Source organism: Ixodes scapularis, unplaced genomic scaffold (assembly GCF_016920785.2).
Source record: "Ixodes scapularis isolate PalLabHiFi unplaced genomic scaffold, ASM1692078v2 PGA_scaffold0__279_contigs__length_252992795, whole genome shotgun sequence".
Lineage (NCBI taxonomy): Eukaryota > Metazoa > Arthropoda > Arachnida > Ixodida > Ixodidae > Ixodes > Ixodes scapularis.
The window spans coordinates 54,111,540-54,130,494 of record NW_024609835.1 but is presented as its reverse complement, the minus strand read 5'-3'; positions in this window follow the sequence as shown (position 1 = coordinate 54,130,494).

Here is an 18,955-nt window from a genome sequence, read left to right as displayed (position 1 = left end):
TCCGCTGCCATCGCCGTCCCTGCGAGTCCCACGATACGCGAAACGCGAAACGACGCACGCACAGAATGCTTCCGGTTGTCTGTGGAACTTTTTTTTCAATCAACGTATTTGCAGCTTTTTAGAAGCCACAAAAAATGGGTTTCATATTTTTTTCTATTTTTAATATTGAGTGTGTGCCTTCAGTGACCCACGACTTTGATTAAATTTGGTGGTCGCATCGATACCTTAGAAAACGGCCCGTGACCGCGGAAAAGAGAGTGAGCGAGACTCGAACCGGCCAGTTCTTGATCGGCGGTTTTCGGGCGGAAAGAAACCGAATTTCGAGCCGCAAATTCTGTTCTGGGTAGTTGAGCTCTCATATGTCACGTACAACTAAAAACCCCGGCGAGCATAAATACACTGTCAGTGTCCCTTTAAAGAACAGGCCGATGCAAGCAGAAATTCATATATAGAAGACATTGTTTTGGTATACGGCTTTACTGCGAAAGTGCTGCAGAGTTCTGAATCTCCTGGAGCTAATAATTTACGCGTTATGTCACTTTGACGGCACATAGAAGTAGATTTAGGATGTCCATCTTACCGTGAAGCTGTTTAGGCATATATATTTAAAACACTTTGGAAAGAGACAAATTCGATTCATTAAGTCGGTGTTGTAGGTGTAGGTCTTGTAGATGATCGAAGGTCTTGTTTCACGTGGCATATAATTTTCAATAACAAGGCGGTAAGTTGGGCGATTTGGTTGAACATCTTCAAACGTGAAAACAGCGCAAAAATATGACAAAGGATAGGTGAAAGAAGTGCACGGACAAAGCGCTGACAATCAACTAAAGTTTAATTTTCAAGCGAACCGGAAAAATAAACACAAGGAGCATAGGAAAGAACCAATCCAGACACACACACAAAAAATACAACCCAACCAACAAGATTTCTACCGCGTCATTACCCTCACACGTGCCTGCCATTCTCCCCGATAAAAAGGACTTCATCATCCCCCAAGTGCACCGACGGTGCGCTCACACATTCCCCTTCCCCTTTTGATAAAATGAAAAAAATGCCTCTTCAATCTCTCTGGCGGTCTTACTTTTATTACGCGCCAAGATCGTCAAGTCATTAAATATAGGTACGCAGCCGCACCTACTGCTATGCAGGCATGCGCACGTTACCAGTAAAAAGTAACAGTGTTACAGTTACAGTTACCTATGGGAAAAAGTAGCTCTGTTACAGTTACAGTTACCGGTTTCAAAAAAGTAACGTGTTACAGTTACAGTTACTGTAAAAACAGTAACGTCGTTACTTTCTCGTTACTGTACGAAAATTGGACACAAGATATCCCAAACCAAAACAGTAATATTTTAGTTGTTACACTATAGTGAAAAGAAACGTAAAATGAGATATTAGACAAATTTAAACCCGAAGGGTGTTTCTTTTTTTGCATCATTCGCCATTTCAGCATTTTGATGTGCATAATTTATCTGCAATAATTGTTATAACCTACAATCAACCGTTTTTCAAAATTGTCATTGGCACGTGTAAGTGAACGTTTTGGTTTATATTTCACTCCGAAACGAATGAGAACAGATATAGTCACATCATTACCTTATGGGATATACTTGGAAGCAGGCCTAAACATAGCAGGTCAAACAGCTTCGAAAGAATAAAGGGGGAAAGGAGATAATTAACTTCTGGTGCTTTGCGAGTGTACGGCGACAACCCCGGCGTCTATGTCCGAAACGCCAACTGTAGAAGTCGTGTTCACTCGAGAGCCTCCGAAGGGAATGAATAAGTTAAACAAGCGCCGGCTTTCTGCACAATATGGGGACGGCTTCCTTGGAAACTAATAGGGAAGAGGAAACGGCGAACGGCTGGGTGTAAAAACGACAGCACGGACACAGCCCAGACGGAATACTCGGAGACATATCACAGGACCACCGACACCCGCAGATGGTCCCCACGAAAGAAGAGTGAGCCAAAGTCGGTGAAACAGACATTGTTTGCTGCCCCTACCACCGCAGGCGCCGCTTCCTTTATCTCTCAGTTTCGTGCTGACTCGTCCTTTCTCCATTCTCGGTCGTGGGCTAAACCAGACAATTTTTTGTTTGTTTAATGCGTGATCACGCTTCTCTTTATTTTTTTTTTTTTGTCATCGAGGAGCTTGGAGAACAATACTTCAAGATGGAAATTTTTTCATGTCCGCGGCAGCGGGTTCTAATTTATATAGGAAAAAAAAAAAAGTAACTGTAACTTCGTGAACAGTTACAGTTACCCCATAAAAAGTAACAGTGCTACAGTTACAAGTTACCACTATTAAAGAGTAACGCGTTACAGGCAAAAGTTACCGGAAAAAGTAACTAGTTACCGGTAACGCGTTACTAGTAACTAGTTACTGCCCAAGACTGCTGCTATGTACCGCTAAGTGGCCAGCGGGGGAAGAACGGAGAGAAAGGGAATGCTCCCTCGCCCTCACGTTCACGCACCTCCCCGTTTGTCCAATGTGCACCCTACCACATGTGAAGGGGATCTGATACACAACCCCTAGGAACTTTTTCCCAGGAACTGAAATTTGGGGTTTTCTAAATGTTTAAAGGGGGGGGGGGGGGGGGGGGAGGGTATTGAGAATAGAGGACCAACCGTGGGGGCAAGGGGGGCGCTTGCCTCCCCAGTTCTCAGAGTGTGTGTGTGTGTGGGGGGGGGGGGGGGGGGTCAAGGCATGGTGTTTTGCCCCCCCCCCCCCCCTCCCCCTGAAACGGCCGCCACTGGGCAGGGCAAACACTGGCCGGCGGCGCCCAAGGAATACCAAATTACCAAGGGCACTGGCCCCCGACCCGCGCGGGCATATTTTTAACGCGCGGGCGATACAAACCCTAGCAACGGCGCTCACGCCGGATTGGCTGGTTCGTGGAGCCTTGCTCCGCGAACAAGGCTCCACGGTCCCTTTGCGGAATCCATCCGCGAGACGTGGGCCGGACGGGCCGTCCGGACCAGGATGTAGGCCCTTACACAAAATAAAGTTTTGCTTGCTTGCTTCGAGATAGGCGCTGCCGCCGTCAACATAGGCATCGGATACAGTGCGAGTTTCCGAAGAGGTAGCGTAGCTTAGTGGTGAGATGTCTGCCTAATACGTATCAGACCCGGGTCCTGTTTATGGTGTGGGCTTACTTATTTTTATTCTTTTTTTCTCGAACTTTTTGTGTTATCGAGGCATTTGGCGATATTTACATTTTTTTTTAACATTAAAACTAAAAAAAAGGAGAAAAAAAAACGAATGCTGTTGACGAAACATCGCTGAACTAAATCGTATGGGGCTCTATGGAAGTGCATGGGGGACAGCGGGGCTTAGGTTGCCGACTGGACGCCGCAAAGCGGAGTGTACGGGGGGAGGGGGGGGGGGGGGGGGCTAAGTGGGTTAATAGATTTGTAATTAGCAGCCGCACACTGTCGCCGCGAAGCGGCGTGAACGCAGCCGCGGGGGTGGGTTAATGCGCTTCGAGTGATACACGCGCCGTCCGAATCCAAAATTGTTCCCGCGCGTTGCCGAGCAGCCCATCCGGCGTGAGCGTCGTTGCAAGGGAGTCTATCGCCTGCGCCGTAAAAGGAGCCAGTGACCAAGACGCCCGGTGCTCATACACAATTGGCCCTCTCCTCTCCCCCCCTTTCCCCCTTTTACAACACCTACACACACACACGCCGTAAAAGTTAGTGATGGACCGCATCTGCCGAACTTCAGATTCGGCAAAGTTCCGCACTTCCCGATATTTTGAAGGATAGTATATATGCGGCAAAGATTCGGCAAAAATTTGGCAAATGTCTGCGCACGCGCACGAACGCGACGGGGCCATGGATCGCAAATGGACGCCGCGCAGTCGCGCGGTTACCATCGCACAGTTTAGTACAACCATCGGTTATGGCGAGGTCTGGAGTAGGCTATACGGTAACTGTGCGTTTGTGAGCTTTTGCGAGTGTGGTTCTCTTCAATACTTTCTGCCTCAAGAGCAGAAGATCGACCAGTAATTTACTCAGTCCACTGCGCAAGTGAAAAATGGTGCGATGCATTCTGGATAACGTGATTTTCATTTGACCACTCCATTGGTGCAACGAGGTAGTTGAAACATTGACTGTCAACTGACAATTACGATCAGTGTGCGCAGCCCACTGCCGGCATACGGGGCAGACTCACGAGAGCTTGCCAGAATGTATGGGATGCATCTGGCATCCTCGTCATATTGTGATACATGTTTTCTCCCTTCGTTTCTTTCCATTTTACGTACTTTCTGTTGTGTGTATATTCAGTACATTTATTTGTCTTAAGAACAAAACGAGCGTGTTGGTAACGGTAATTAGACATGAGGAAGATACATAGAAAGGGGGGACGTCCCCCCTTTCTATGTATCTTCCTCATGTCTAATTTATTTGTCTGTTTTGTTTTTTCATATGTGGTGGCGGGCTGGCAGCAGACGTGTACAAGCTACTAAAAAAAAGTAATTAAGTTAAGTTACTGAGTATTAGCCTTAAAAGTTATTTGAGTAGACTAAAAATTACTCAAATGGAAAGTAATTCAGTATATTACTAATTACCGTAAAAAAGTAGCGAATTACTTTTAAAGTTACTTTTATTTTTTTCTATGCTAACAAGGAAGTACTTACGTAGGTTTTGATGCGTGAGCGAAATTCTGCGAGCCGAATATAAGGCGGCTCGCGTTTTCACAGGAATGCTTTAATAGCTAGTTCTGCTTCTGCATGCCTAATTGTTGTGTACTTCTCTTTGGTCAAGGATGTTCTGCGGATGTGTCATTTCACCTTTGAGGTTTAGCACTGCCTGAGCTTGATTTTGCAGACGGTGTTGGATTGCTTACAGTGTTGCGTAAAGTACGTCTAAAAACTAATTGAAAGTTCAAAGTAAATGAGAGGTTATGTACTTCAAGTAGAGTAGTAAGTGCAATGTACTTTAAGGAACATACTATAATTACAATGAACTTCTAAAGTAAAGTAGAAGTACTTTTTAACACGCTCTTTCAGAATGCCCTTTCATTACCTGTACAACTTTTTTTTTTTTTTTTTTTTTTTTTTTTTTTTATGGACGGTTAGCATTGTTTATAGGGAAATGGTGGTGCATCAGTGTTTTTTCGGGAAGGGCGGCAAAATCGGAGGTGCATCATTTTTTTTTGGGGGGGGGGGGGAGGGGGGGGGGGAGTGGCGGCGATTAATACGCCATAGAGTGATTGCTTTATTCTCGCTGACGAACCATTTAACGCAATCAACTTATAAGGCACTTATTTGTATCGGTCTTATAGCCGCCATTTCTTCACTCAGAAAAATGACCAGATGACGTCTCGAAAGACAGCACAAGCACCAGATTAACTTCAGAGCGGGTGCTGCACTTTGTTACCTCCTTTGAGTGAGGATGCAGTGTGTGCACCTCCTGTAGTGGGCAAGAATTCTTACATTGGGAAGAAGCGGGGACAAGCCCTTTCTTCAAATGCGTCAAATCTCCTTGAGCTTCGGGATACAAATAATTGCCAGTATTCGGAGCTAATCCCACAGTTACTCGGCCTCTCTTGCGTCGTGTCTGTTCGCTCCCCGCGCCTCGTAGCAGTTTTGTTGCAGTGGTGGGCTCAATATTTTCGGTTTTTTTTTTTTGACTATCGAAATCGCTTGCTTCCTTCCCCCCTCTTCAACGCCACCATGCTTCCCCCTCTGCAAATATCGGCTGATCTTCCAACATCTTTTCTCTGTTGATAGGCAAAACAACCACTAAATTTAGAAAGTAATTTGTAATTTGAGTGGAAGTCATTCGGAAAAGTGGTTAAAGTAAACTACTAATTACCATAATAGAAATGTAATTGAAAGTTACTAAACTACCCAGAAAAGTAGTTAAACTACAGTAACTTGAGTAAAGTAGTTGAACTACGTACAAGTCTGGCTGGCAGGCGCTGTGCGTAAGGGTTTTCACCTATCTGCCTAGCCCCGCACACCATCACATGGGCCAAGAAAGGTGTAGTTTTACTGCAGAGGAGAAATCAGCAGGTCCAAGATAGTGACAATGGAGGATGGGGGACTGTTCCAGTCGTTAATGGCTTGAGGAATAAATGTCCGATTGAAAGCGTTAGTAGAGCCACAAATGCGTTTGATGGTGCAGACGTTGTTGAGGCGAGAAGATGTTCGGTTGGGGGGTAATAACGAAGTGGTTTTGAGATCGGGAATGTGGTAGTAGAGTTTATGAATAAGGCGCAGCTGAGAGACTTTCCTGCGAAGCTGCAAAGATGGCATGGTTAGTTGAGTTTTTAGCGCTGAGACACTGAAAGAAAAGTCTAAAGTGGATGAAATGAAGCGAGCAGCTCTGTTCTGAACTGCCTTTAGGGTATTGGTGAGGTATAGTTGATGGGGATTCCAGATGGTTGAGGCATATTCTAATTTTGGTCTGACGTACGTGTCAAAGGCCAGCTTACGGACAAAGGGTGGAGCGCTTTTTAAGTTACGTCGGATTAGTTCAAGACTTCTAGATGAATCGGCACTAATCTCTTCGATGCGGTTATTCCAGGAAAGGTCAGATGTTAGTCTTACACCAAGGTATTTATACACAGTAGCGGTCTCAATCAGATCGGACTCCAAGAAGTAATTGAATGACAGGGTGGTTTTTTTTCCCGGTGAAGTGAATTAGTTTGTATTTAGACTTGTTTAATGACATAATCCACTCTTTGCACCAATTGTTAATTTTATGTAGATCTTCCTGAAGCTGGTTATTATTTTGCACACAAGCTACTTTGTTATAGATGACGCAGTCGTCACCGACAAAGCGTATTTTTGAAGAAATCCCAATGGGAATGTCATTAATAAATATTAAAAAGAGGAAGGGCCCAAGTACGGGCCCCTGGGGAACACCAGAAGATACATTTATTAAGGAAGATTCATGATCATTAATGGACGTGAGCTGTACACGAGAAAAAAGAAAGTCACGAATTCATGCAAACGGTTATTGGTCGAGGCAAAGATATGATAGTTTAGAAAGAAGGCGTCGATGAAAGACACGTTCGAACGCTCTGAAAAAAAAAAAAAAAAAAAAAAAAAAAAAAAATCTGCGTTTGTCTGGACGTGGCTATCAAGGTTATTGTGCAAGTCATGGATAAAGTCGCAGAGCTTTGTTTCGCAGGAAGGTACCTTTCGAAAACCGTGCTGCTGTTTAAAGAAAAAAAAAAGGGATGATAGGTGCCTCATGATATTGGAGTAGAGGATATGCTCAAGTAGTTTGCAAGAAAATGAAGTCAAAGAAATAGGGCGATAATTAAATGCGGAAGAGCGGCTGCCCTGTTTAAAGACTGGGATTACCCTTCCCAGCTTCCAGTCAGATGGAAGGCAGCTTTGAGATAAGGAATGGTTAAAGATGAGTTTCAAATACTCGCTAGAAATAACACTGGTGTTTTTTTTTTTTTTTTAATTTTAGAGTTGATGTTATCGGTTCCAGCGGACAAAGCAAGTTTTAGTCTAACAATCAATTTTTTAATACCGGCGGAGTTAACATTAATAGGATGCACGCGCTCGTAAAGCTCTTCAGGGAGAGTGGGGACGGAGTCTAAGCACTCGTTAGTAAACACTGATGAAAAGTATTCGTTAAACACAGAACTATCGTGCTCGACGTTGCACATCCGACCATTCCTAACTCTCCCCATCTTCCTAAACGTCTGTGTGTGTCCTAACACAAGAAACCGGAATTTTAAAGGTTAAAAACGGCACGTTGCAAATATGGAACGCGCACTTTCATGCAAAGCTGACGTCAAGTGACTCAAATCGAAAAACATGCATATTTAGAATATTGTTATCTCTTCTGGTGAAGGCTCAGCAATCGTTGCATTCGTTTTCGCGCACGAAACGGTGACTTCTAGAGAAAGTAAGAACGCAGTGATTGACTTTCTTTTAACAATGTAAACACACTTGCAGGCGTGCGCTGATGAAGCCTCATAATCAAAACTCTCGTAGCGTGATTCGTGACTGCGCCGGCTACTACCCAACCTCGTTGTCACGCCACTTTCTGCAAGCAAACACTAAAATTGCCAGTGAACACACAAAAACGACATCGATACAATTATCTTGTAGGATATCATCTTATTTAGTCATCCCTGTTTCAATAGGCACTACGTGTTGTATTTATTTTAAGAAGAAAAAACACATTTTTTTTCGTCAGAAAAAACAAACAAAATATCAATGTTAAGTCTGGTACCATTGTATTTTTGCCGAATCATTGCGAAATCTTTAGAAAAGTTCGGCAAAAGTTGCGCCGAATTTTCGATTCGGCAAAAGTTCGACCCATCACTAGTAAAAATATGCAACCATCGGGGCGGGGAAAGAGGGGAGAGGGTCTGGTTTGGCCCCCCCCCCCCCCCCCCTTCCCCCCACTCAAAAACAAGTTGGTACGCCACTGGCCTTCGGGAATACAAAGGGGGCGGGAGGGGTTAGGGAAGTCACTGAAACACCGTACCTACGTACGGTGCACCATCAGCCGCCATTGCTTCGTACCGTTCTCCTGTGCCCGTAAATTCTGCAGCCTACATTTGACACCACTGAATTTGTTTTTCTGGTCAAGGTTTGCCGAAAAGAGCAGATTCGATGGTGCCAAATGTATGCCACAGAATGCTCCGTACAGGAACCTGGTACGGAGCAATGGCAGCTGGTACGGTGCCATATGACGTCACGTGCAAGGCATGTATAGAGTTATTTTCGGGGTGGGGATGGCTAAGAGGGCTGATACGGTCGTGACTTGAGTCTCGGGGTGCAGGAGAGGTGCTCACAGTCATGTAACTGAGCTTTTGGCCGCACGTCAGAAGATACCCCGGATCGAAGCTAGTCCTCAGCACATCGGCGTTGCGTACTAAATACCCTTAATTAGTCTGGTAAGCAAACCTTAAAAGAGTAAATGTAGTTCATTCTGGCATAAATCGTTATACACTACAATAAATAATATATTCGGGTCATTTCATCATTAAAAGTTTTGTTTCACAAATTTGTGTTATGATTTAACATTGTCAGCAAATCGACAACACGAACTATATGCCACTAGGTAGCTTAGCTATAAAGATACGGATGTGAATTTGATGTACAATTATTTTGAATCGCCAGTTTGCGATTTTGGACACATGAAAAAGAACCAATGATAGGCTACAATATTAGGAGTCTAAAATAGTCCGCAATAGTCCCGGTTACGATCGGTTTAAGTTAGGTCAGCTTGTTCGGAAACCGGCTGAACCTAAGAAAATTAAAATCATTTTGACTTATTCCATCACGCGGAACATTACATTAGGTTTATCCAAAACAGCAGATCTAATATGTTTAAGGCAGCTTCGTTAGTCACAGCTACCTGGCGATCATATATTATTAAAAAAAAAATGAAGACCTTATTTGGCAAGTTTGTTCGAAACCACACGAAGCCGCCCTTACTTGAGGGTACGACATCGTTGACGCGGATATTCCGATATGTCCTGGTTCGCGTTGCCTTTTTAGTATAAAACGCGCACCACTGCAGTGTTACTCAAAGCACACGGACGCGCTGACAAGGAAACTACAGGGGTCCAAAACTTTGCGTATCATTTCACACTAAAACGGCGCTGAAATTTTCTTGAAATTCGATTAATTCTCAAAAAAGCTAGCACCAAAAAGGACGTTTTATTTTTGTCCTTTGTTATTTAGGCATTTTACAGCACTGAATGAAGGCTGTGATTTTTCTCATATCTGTCATGTGCAACCTCTCTCTAGATGAATCTTTACTGTGGCTGCTCAAACAAAATTAGCTAGTTTTATTTTAGTGTGCGTATGTGTGTGTGTGGGGGGAAAAGGGGGTTGGGGGGCAATTGCACGGTCAAACTTGACTAGTGCTGACCTGTAGAATAATTTGAATGGATGTCTTTGCTTTTCATAAGCACCTTCAGGCCTCGAAGTTGTTGTCGGAGATAGTGACCTCGCGCCTCATTGAAATTGGAGCCGTGCCAGTATGAAAGAAGTCCTGTTTGCGTCCCCGTCCTCGATGTTTTATCCTTTCAAGTATTCGTACAAATGTTTCTGTTTTAAAGTACCGAGTACTGAAACCTATCATGGAGACACCTTCCGAAGCCAAACAAGTTTTCGAAGCCCTGGTGTAGCACATTCCCGATAGGCTCGGGGCAGCTCCGTAACAATGCTAAAATGTGACCACCTAGGAGTGCACCGGCCGTCTTTGGAAATGGGGTGTGATGTCTGTTTGTAGCACGTTTGTAGGAATACAAGACCGCAACTATGCCTCTGAGAAGAAATTTTACTAGCTGACAGCAGCTCAGATGTCAGTGCTTTAGTGTTAATGTAATATGTCAATGCCTTGCTTATGTGGCAAAAAAAGTAGCCTGACTTAGACATTCTGTCAAATGTCTGAAGGTGCGATTGCATTTGATGTGATTGATGGGATGTTGCTTGCTCGTGTTAGTCCCTTGGTCGGTCGGTAGCACCGGTGGAGGAGGGGGAGGAGTGGGGATTGGACACCGCTTGCATCCCTTCTTATTTCTCTCTACCTTCTCCTCCGCTCCCTCCCTTCCTACGGTGCAACCAAACACGAGCAACGAAGATCCATAGATGGTTCCCATATAAAGTTACATTTAATATACTGAACTACCCGTGCTTCGTTTGTGGTAAAGCTGGCGGTTCTTGACAAAGCGTTGAAATAACGTTGTCTTCGACGTCGACGTGTTTGTCGGTAATCGTAAAAGAGGACAGGACGCGGCAATTCTTTGAAACGCCTTTGGAAGGGTGGCTCCTAGAATGAAATCCTCATTGACTGGCTGTTCACCGAAATGCCCTGTGAAGTGTTTACTTTGGCCGGCGTTCCCAGAGGACAATGCTGCACTTCCGGATAAATAGCCAACGGTACATCAAAATATCTTCTTCCGTTTCCACCAAGCAAGAAATCTGGGATCCCTACCAGCGGAAGACATTGCACGCATGCCCAGAATGCTTTGAAACTTCAGTAGGTGCGCGCCCCAGTAATTCGCTAAAACGTCATTCGCTCATGTGATATGGACCCGGCAGCTCCCTTACTTCCGTATTTGTGCACCGACATTTCTTTCGTATAGGCTCACGTGGGAGTTTCAGTAACGAAGGGAGGACTGGGTCACTCCTCCACGGGCTGTGGAGTTTACGTTATGGCCTGTGTTGTGTTCCTTCTCTTAGTCTTCGTTGTAACAACGAAGACTAAGAGACACCTACACCATGCCACTTCTAAACACGTCAAGAATGTGCGAATAATAGACCGTATGCAAAATAAAAGCGCCACCTAGTGTACTCATAATCAATTATCAAATTTCTTCCATATTGGGCATTCCCACACCGATAGTTTAGGCGGAGAGACAATGGTCCCGGCAAAAAAAGTGGGAGTCGTATAGATCTCAATAGGACCACGTGCTGCAGGTCCGATTCGAAGCCTTCACAAAGCGCCTTCGATAAAGACCGTTCACTGACCTGGATGGCCCAGTTCACTGCTTGAGTGACGAGTCTTGCGACCTCGTTTCCGCGGCCGTCTTCCTTTTTTTTTTTTTTTTTTCGGAACCGAAATTAAACAGCTACTTATTGAGTGTATGAATGCATTGACCTAATATCAGAAAAACTGAGTTAAATGCAGATGCGCCTCGTTCAAAGCTAAAAAATGTGAAACAAATAAACAAACAATATGGCGGTTCCAAATGGCATGATGATGAAAGCTGGCAATAATTTTGCATGGGGCCTATTGCATCAGTAGCACTGGACTTGACGCAGTATAGGATGTTTTATCTATCTCTCTCTAAATGCCTGAACTGACGCCCATTAAAAAGCAAAGACGACTGAGGCGTCAATCGTCGTGATATGAAGTGTCAGTTAGTACGATTGAAACTTCGGAAGGGAGCCCGTCTTTTGTGAGCGATATGTGGCCATGGAGGACCATGTGACACTTTGGCGCACTTGTTCGCTTCGCTACGCATGTTTCTGCGAGTGCGGGAGCGCACATGCGTCCGCGTGCTAGGCCAAATGCATATTTAGTTTTTTTTTTAATTTTTATCGGTTAGTATGGCGAGTCATCGGGCATCGTAATGCGCGACATCTCGTCTATGTGCCTTTTGTTGTAATAAACGTCACAATTACAAGGCAGCACACGAACACTACTAACTGAAACAATTTGTTAATGAACAGATAAAAGAAAGCGCTCAAACAAGGTTGTCACACTGAAGTCTATCCGAAACGTCGCGCGCACATTATTCAAGGTCGGCCAAACCGATCGGTTTGTTGAATCAAATCAGCATAAGTACATATAGTTACTAGAACAGTGCTCGACTCCGGCCAACAAAGTGAAAATGGCTTGTGTTGGTCAGAGAAGCCGCATGACATTCGAACGAGAAGTGTACAGAAGAAGCCGACGAGAAAGGCTGCGACAACGGAGAAATTGAAGTGTTTGGCGCGCAAGGTCGACTGGAGAGATCTTGCCATACTACTTGTGACGTCACCTTGACACGACTCTCTTCCCCTTCCACCACGACGCCAAAAAACTTCCGAAGCGATTTTTTTTTCTGGCAAACGTTTTAGAAATGGCAGCAACTGGATGCATTTGCGATGCTCCTGCCACCTTCTCCCGCAGGGCATTCGATACACATATGTTAAGCGAAGAAAGCGTGCTATGGGTCACGTAGGAAGACTACGTGACCGACGGTCCGTAATGCCTTGACTAACATATATTGCTTCACAAGCATATTCGGTTGGTAGCCAGCCACGTGGCGTTGCCAGTACGTGTCGATGACCGGACCGTCGCAGAATGTTTAGGCGTGTTCAGTTGGCATTTAGACTGGAAGAAATATATATCGGGATTACGTGTTGGGAATCGCAGCCTCTGGGTGTCCCTGGTTTTGTTTTGGTCGATGTTCCTTTCTGTAATGAAGGTTTTGCAGGGGCAGTTGCCCCCGTCACTCACTGACTTTCGCTTTCGTATTGGATGGGGAAACGGTAGAGACGGGCTATCATCATGCAATCGATGAAGTGTTTTGTCCCAGGATTCCGTTCCGGGCAAATCAACACGTGGGAACCGCCAATAAATAATAATAATAATAATAATAATAATAATAATATTAAAGTGTTGTTTTGGGCAGGTGTACACTTTAAGAAAAAATCGGTGAGTTCGCTTCTCTGTAGAACACATAGGCGGCCAATCACGGCAAAGAGTAGGCGTGACGCTTCATTTGCTTGTGCCCCTCTGCGCATAGCATTTTTCAGATCTAATCGTATTCTGAGCTGGAAGCCCTTTGAGAGATCATTTCGAGAACTTGCCCAAAAACGAAATATGGGACTATACCTTTATGCGAAACGTTGTGCACGAACCGTAATTAAGCCGGAAACCTTTCAAATTATTGCTGGCCTAGTTAATAAAAAGAAGAAAAGGAAAAAGAAAAGAAAGCGAGATGTTTTTCTTTACACGTATGATATACTTCGGCGAAAGTGGTTTACTTTGTGAAGACAAACATCTGGAGTTGAGTAGCACCCGCTCCACAGCTTGCCAATTACCTGTGTCAGTGTTAAAAAAAATAATATTATAATTTGTCTGCATAGGATATTTTATTTACAGTATTTTGAAGCTTTCTGAGGTCCTGACTTGTTAGTAATAAAATTATGATTTTTTTTTAATTTCATGTTTCTCTCAGTTTGATGTTTCGTATTTTGTCCTCTAGGAAACTGATGACCGTGTCAGATGTTTTTTTTTTTTTTGTCTTTTGTTGCAGCCTCCTATACACTTAATAGCGACGACAGCACGTCACTATTAAGTACGATATTAATGACGATTTTTTTTTTATAAAGTTTGACTTCATGAGTTGTACACTAATAGTGTGAAGATGTAGCTGATCACTCCGACCACGCTGTTTTGACTGTTTCACCACGGTCACGGTGTATTGATGTTCCTGTTAACGAAGCGAGCATCGCCCTCTCTCATGCTCTCTCTCCCCCCCCCCCCCCCCCCCCCCCCCTTTCCTCTTTCTCCTTGCACTCAGCGTCCTTTCCTTCCTTAAAGGCCGTTGCCTTTTTTTTTTTTTGTTACGCCGGGAAAATACAACGGTTTTCTAAATGTGAATGATACAAAGGCCGCTTCTTTTCTTGGTGCTCGCCGTACAAGTTCGTATTCTACACTCGGGTGTTTTCAAGCGTGTATCGCCAGGAATTGACTAAATACCAAATATAATTTAATAGTTTACCTTCCGAAGAACCTCTCTTTGTGGCGATGCTGTTTTCCAGTGTTTCGGAACTAGCCGATCCAGCGGTATGCCGCTGAAGTTCTGCCACCTATCAAGGAATGTCGAGCTGAAATATGCCGACCGGCTTGGTTCTAAGATGGAACCTGTGTATGCCTTGGTGCTGAGCTCGATGTTGAAGGCCGGCAATAGATCGGCAATTCAAAGTTTTGTCCGTCTTGCTTGGTTCATCCGGGAATGTGATGTATCAATTATAAATTCCGATATCTATCAGTTTTCTTTGGGTGAGTTACGCGAAGGACGGCTTAATTTAGCTGTATATGAAATAGAGGCACATGTTTGTAATTGAAATTGTTAAGATAGCCTTTAGCTGGCGAAGAGCACTTAGTGTCCCGGCCTTTGATCAAAACTTTCATTTTGTTACATACGATTTTAATTCGAATGTTAAATGCCTAAAATTATAATTATTTTGTGTTTAGAAAAAAAAAAAATTAAGCATAAAAAAATCAGCTAACATTATAGGAGCTTGCCACCCGAGGTTCCAAACCTCCTAAGGTGCGATTTGGCATGAACAGAGCTTGAGACGGTACGTTCAAACGCGTGAACGTCGCAATTTTCCTTAGTTTTGTCCATTTGGATTAAATGCTACCAGAAAGAAGACGAGCGAAGGAAAATGGGCGTATGTATACAGGGTGTTTCAGAAAACGCAGGCCAAATCGCTCCTGCAAAAACTACTTATGACAACAAAAAAAGGCTTGTAGCGTTTTGGTCCTGGGCCAGGACCAAAACGCCATAATTATTAAAGTCCCGGATAATTAATTCATCATCATCATCATCATTTATTAAACCTTGAAGGCCATTGCTGGCATTACACAAGGTGGGAGTAACTGCCGAAGAAACATTATATAAATGAACAAACAAAAAAGTGGGTTACATGCTGGAAAACATTGTTATATAAAGCAGCAAAAACAGGAAAAAAAAAACACTTAAAACATTTTTAGGGAAAAACAGCTGATGAAACAGAAAAATACCCAAATAAAACATTTCTATAAACACGAGTTGACTTTGCTATTAGTGCCAATGCAGATGGATGGTCAGTTGGGATATGAAGGTATTATAATCTGCTTGGGTCACGATACTGTTAGGCAGGCTATTCCAGTCCGTTATTGTGAATGGCAAGGGGGAGTTAAGAAACGAAACTGACGAGACGAAAATTGGACGAACTTTACAGACGTTATCAATGCGAGGAAATATGCGAGTGGCTGGGGATAATAGTGAAGTTCTGATGTCCTGGTTATGATAGTAAATCTTGTGAAAAAGAGACAGGCGTGATAATTTCCTTCTGGTTGAGAGGAGATGAAGGTTACCTTTCATTCGTAAAGAAGTGATGCTGGTGTCTCGTGAGTAATCTGAAAAAATGAATCTGATTGCGCGGTTTTGAAGTGCCTCTATGTTTGTCATCAATGAATGTTGCCAAGGGGACCAGATGGATGACGCGTATTCAAGTTGCGATCTTACGAGTGTAATGTAGGCTAGTTGTTTAACTGATGATGGTGCTAGTTTCAGATTTCGTCGAAGACAGCCAAGAGAGCGGTTAGCATTAGACAGGACGTGTGTTATATGCGTGTTCCATGAGAGATCGTCAGATAAGTGAACACCCAGATATTTGTAAGATGGACACTTGGTAATTACCTGGCTGCACATGGTGTAAGTGAAAGAGAAAGGACTACGAGCACGCGTGAAGGAAACGAGATTTGTTTTAGAAAAGTTAATTGTCATTTTCCACTGTTTACACCAGTCGGCTATTAGGTTAAGGTCAGCGTGTAGGGTTATGTTATCGTTCAGGTTAGATACAGATCGGTAAATTACGCAGTCATCAGCAAAAAATCGAATACAGGATGTTATGCGATCTGGTAGGTCATTTACGAATGTTAAAAAAAGCAGAGGTCCGAGAACACTGCCCTGGGGGACTCCGGATGATATACAGGAGAATAAGCTGACGACTGGTTGTTAATAACAGTATGCTGAGTACGATTGGTTAAGAATTGTCCTATCCATGATGTTACGAGTGGATGAATGTGAAGTTGGTTTATCTTGAGCATGAGTAAACTGTGGGATACCTTATCGAATGTATGTTATTATCGATGTTATTGTGTATTTCATGAACAAGTTGTAGAAGTTGCGTTTCGCAAGAATATGATTGTCTGAACCCGTGTTGGTTTGGAAAGAGGATGAGGTTATTTTCGAAATGCTTCATGACATTTGAATATATTATGTGCTCAAGTAGCTTGCAGGGGACACTGGTTAGAGATATAGGACGATAATTTGATGGTGAAGTTCGATCCCCCGATTTGTGTATGGGGATCACTCTGCCAATTTTCCAATCTGTAGGAAGCTCGCCGGAAGACAAAGATTGTTGGAAGATAATTAACAAAAACGAGCTGAGTGTAATTTAGTGTTTTTCAGTAATTTGGAACTAATTTTGTCGTCCCCAGAACACGACGACAACTAACCTTTCTATAGAGCTTATGATACCTGCATACGTTATTTCAATGGCAGCCATGGGAGTGTGATATGTGTTGTTAAGATGAGGCATGTTATTGTGGTCATCTGTGGTGAAGACTGAGGTGAAATAGTCGTTAAGACAGTTGGCGCTTTCTTCATCCGATAATGGCAACCGATCGTCGCTCATTAGTTGTAGAGATCTAGACGTTTTTGGATTAATTACCTCCCAGAACTTTTTAGGTTTATTGCGAAGAATGTTTACTAAGTCATTGTTAAAGAATTTTGCCTTCGCCTCTGTAATAGATTTCTTATAAATTTTAGCAATATCACTGTACTGCTTCCAAGCGAGATCGGTAGTCAGTTGTTTGGCACGGCTAAATAGTCTTTTCTTTTTTCTGTTTAGTTGGTTAAGCGTTTTTGTGAACCAGGGATTTGATTTGTCACAAGTTATGTTTATTGATGGAATGTAAGTGTTGGCAAGGTGTGCAAGTTTATTTCTGAAGAGAATCCAGTTTTCATCGACTGTCCTGCTCACACAGCCATGCTGAAAACTATCGAAAAATATTTCAAGCGCATTGTTAATTGCGGAGTAATTAGCTTTATTATAGTCTTTAATGGTTTTAAAATATGGTGATTCCCGCTGAGTTTCAAATTCAATGTTGAAATGAATTACGTCATGGTCACTAATGGGTGGGTGGTATGTTATATTTTTAACAAGTGTAGTGTCAGTAGTGAGACATAGATCTAAAATATGACTTGTTCTTTGGGTTGATCTGGTAGGTTGAGTAATCAGCTGCGATAGATTAAATGTAAGACATGTGTCTATGAGTTCTCCTGAAATGCGAGTCGAGAACGAAAGAGTATCCCAAATGATGTCAGGACAATTGAAGTCGCCTAAGAGAATGCATGATGCGTTTCGGGATTGGTTGAAGATGAAAAAGAGCGCGTCATGAAGCTTTAAAAAAAACCATTAACAAAGTCGGGCGGTCTATAGCACACACCAAGGAAGATACACGCGGAGGGGGAATGCAGCCGTAGCCATACCATTTCAAGGCAAGTAGGAATTTGAACTAAAGAAACTACAATATGATTCCGTACAGCAATTAGTACTCCACCCCCGCGTCGGAACTCTCTATCACACCTATAATAAATATTGTAATTACAATTCGTGGGAAACACTTCAGAGTCTTTTATTTCAGGTCTTAGCCATGTTTCCGTTAGGAAAACAAAGTCGGCAGCACAAGAGTCAGTTAATAAATGAATGTCTTCACGCTTTGGCAGTATACTTCTTATGTTAGTGTAAAGTACAGAAAAACTTTTTTTTTTTTTTTTAATCTGGGGGCACCGAGGTGAGTCTCGATCACACAAATGTTATGGATGCCTGTCTTCCACAACCCTCTTGCTTTCAGGATCATAAACAAAAATCTGCGTTCCAATCGAAAGTTTGTTAAATTTTAGTTTAAACGGTTTATTTTGGGGCCTGGCAAACTGTAGGAGTTCTCGACGAGCTTCACGCACGGCAGGGGAAAAGTCTTCGCCTACAGAAAACGTGGTACCCTTGAACTTGTAAGCTTTCCCTAGTATTAAGTCCTTTTGCTTTGTTGAAGAAAACTTTACAATGATAGGGCGGTTTTTAATCGGGCCGAAACGACCGATCCTGTGGGCGCGTTCAATGATGCCAGGTTCTAATGGTAAACCAAGTTGCGCAGAGCAGATATCGAGAACAAGCCTTTCTGACTCAGCCTAGGTCTCCCCCTCTTTGTCTGATGATCCATAAAAAAACAGGTTTGAGCGCCGCTGTCTGTTCTCGCTATCCTCGCAACGCGTCCCCAGAACAGTCAACTCACGCCTGACGTTTGATAGTGCTTGAGTAGCTGCGGTGATTTCTTCTTTTACATCCGGTATAACAGTCTGGTGCGTCTCAAGGGCTGCCACCGTAGCTGATAATGATGCAACGATAGCGTCACTTTTGTTTAGGTCTTCCCGAAGTTGTCTCAGAGTGACAAGCACTTCAGCCTGACCTTTCTCGAGGCCTTGAACACCGGACACTACAAGATTTAGTTGCTTTTCTTGTTCTTTTGACATTGGTCCAGGATTTTCGTCGATGTCACCGGAAAGGAGTAGCTGTAGAGCTCTAATCTTCTGAGTTACAAAGCGATGGACAGAAACAATGAATGTGTACGCTTGGGTCGGGCACGACACCGCAATCAAAAATGGGTTATCGTCTTTGTAACATTCAAG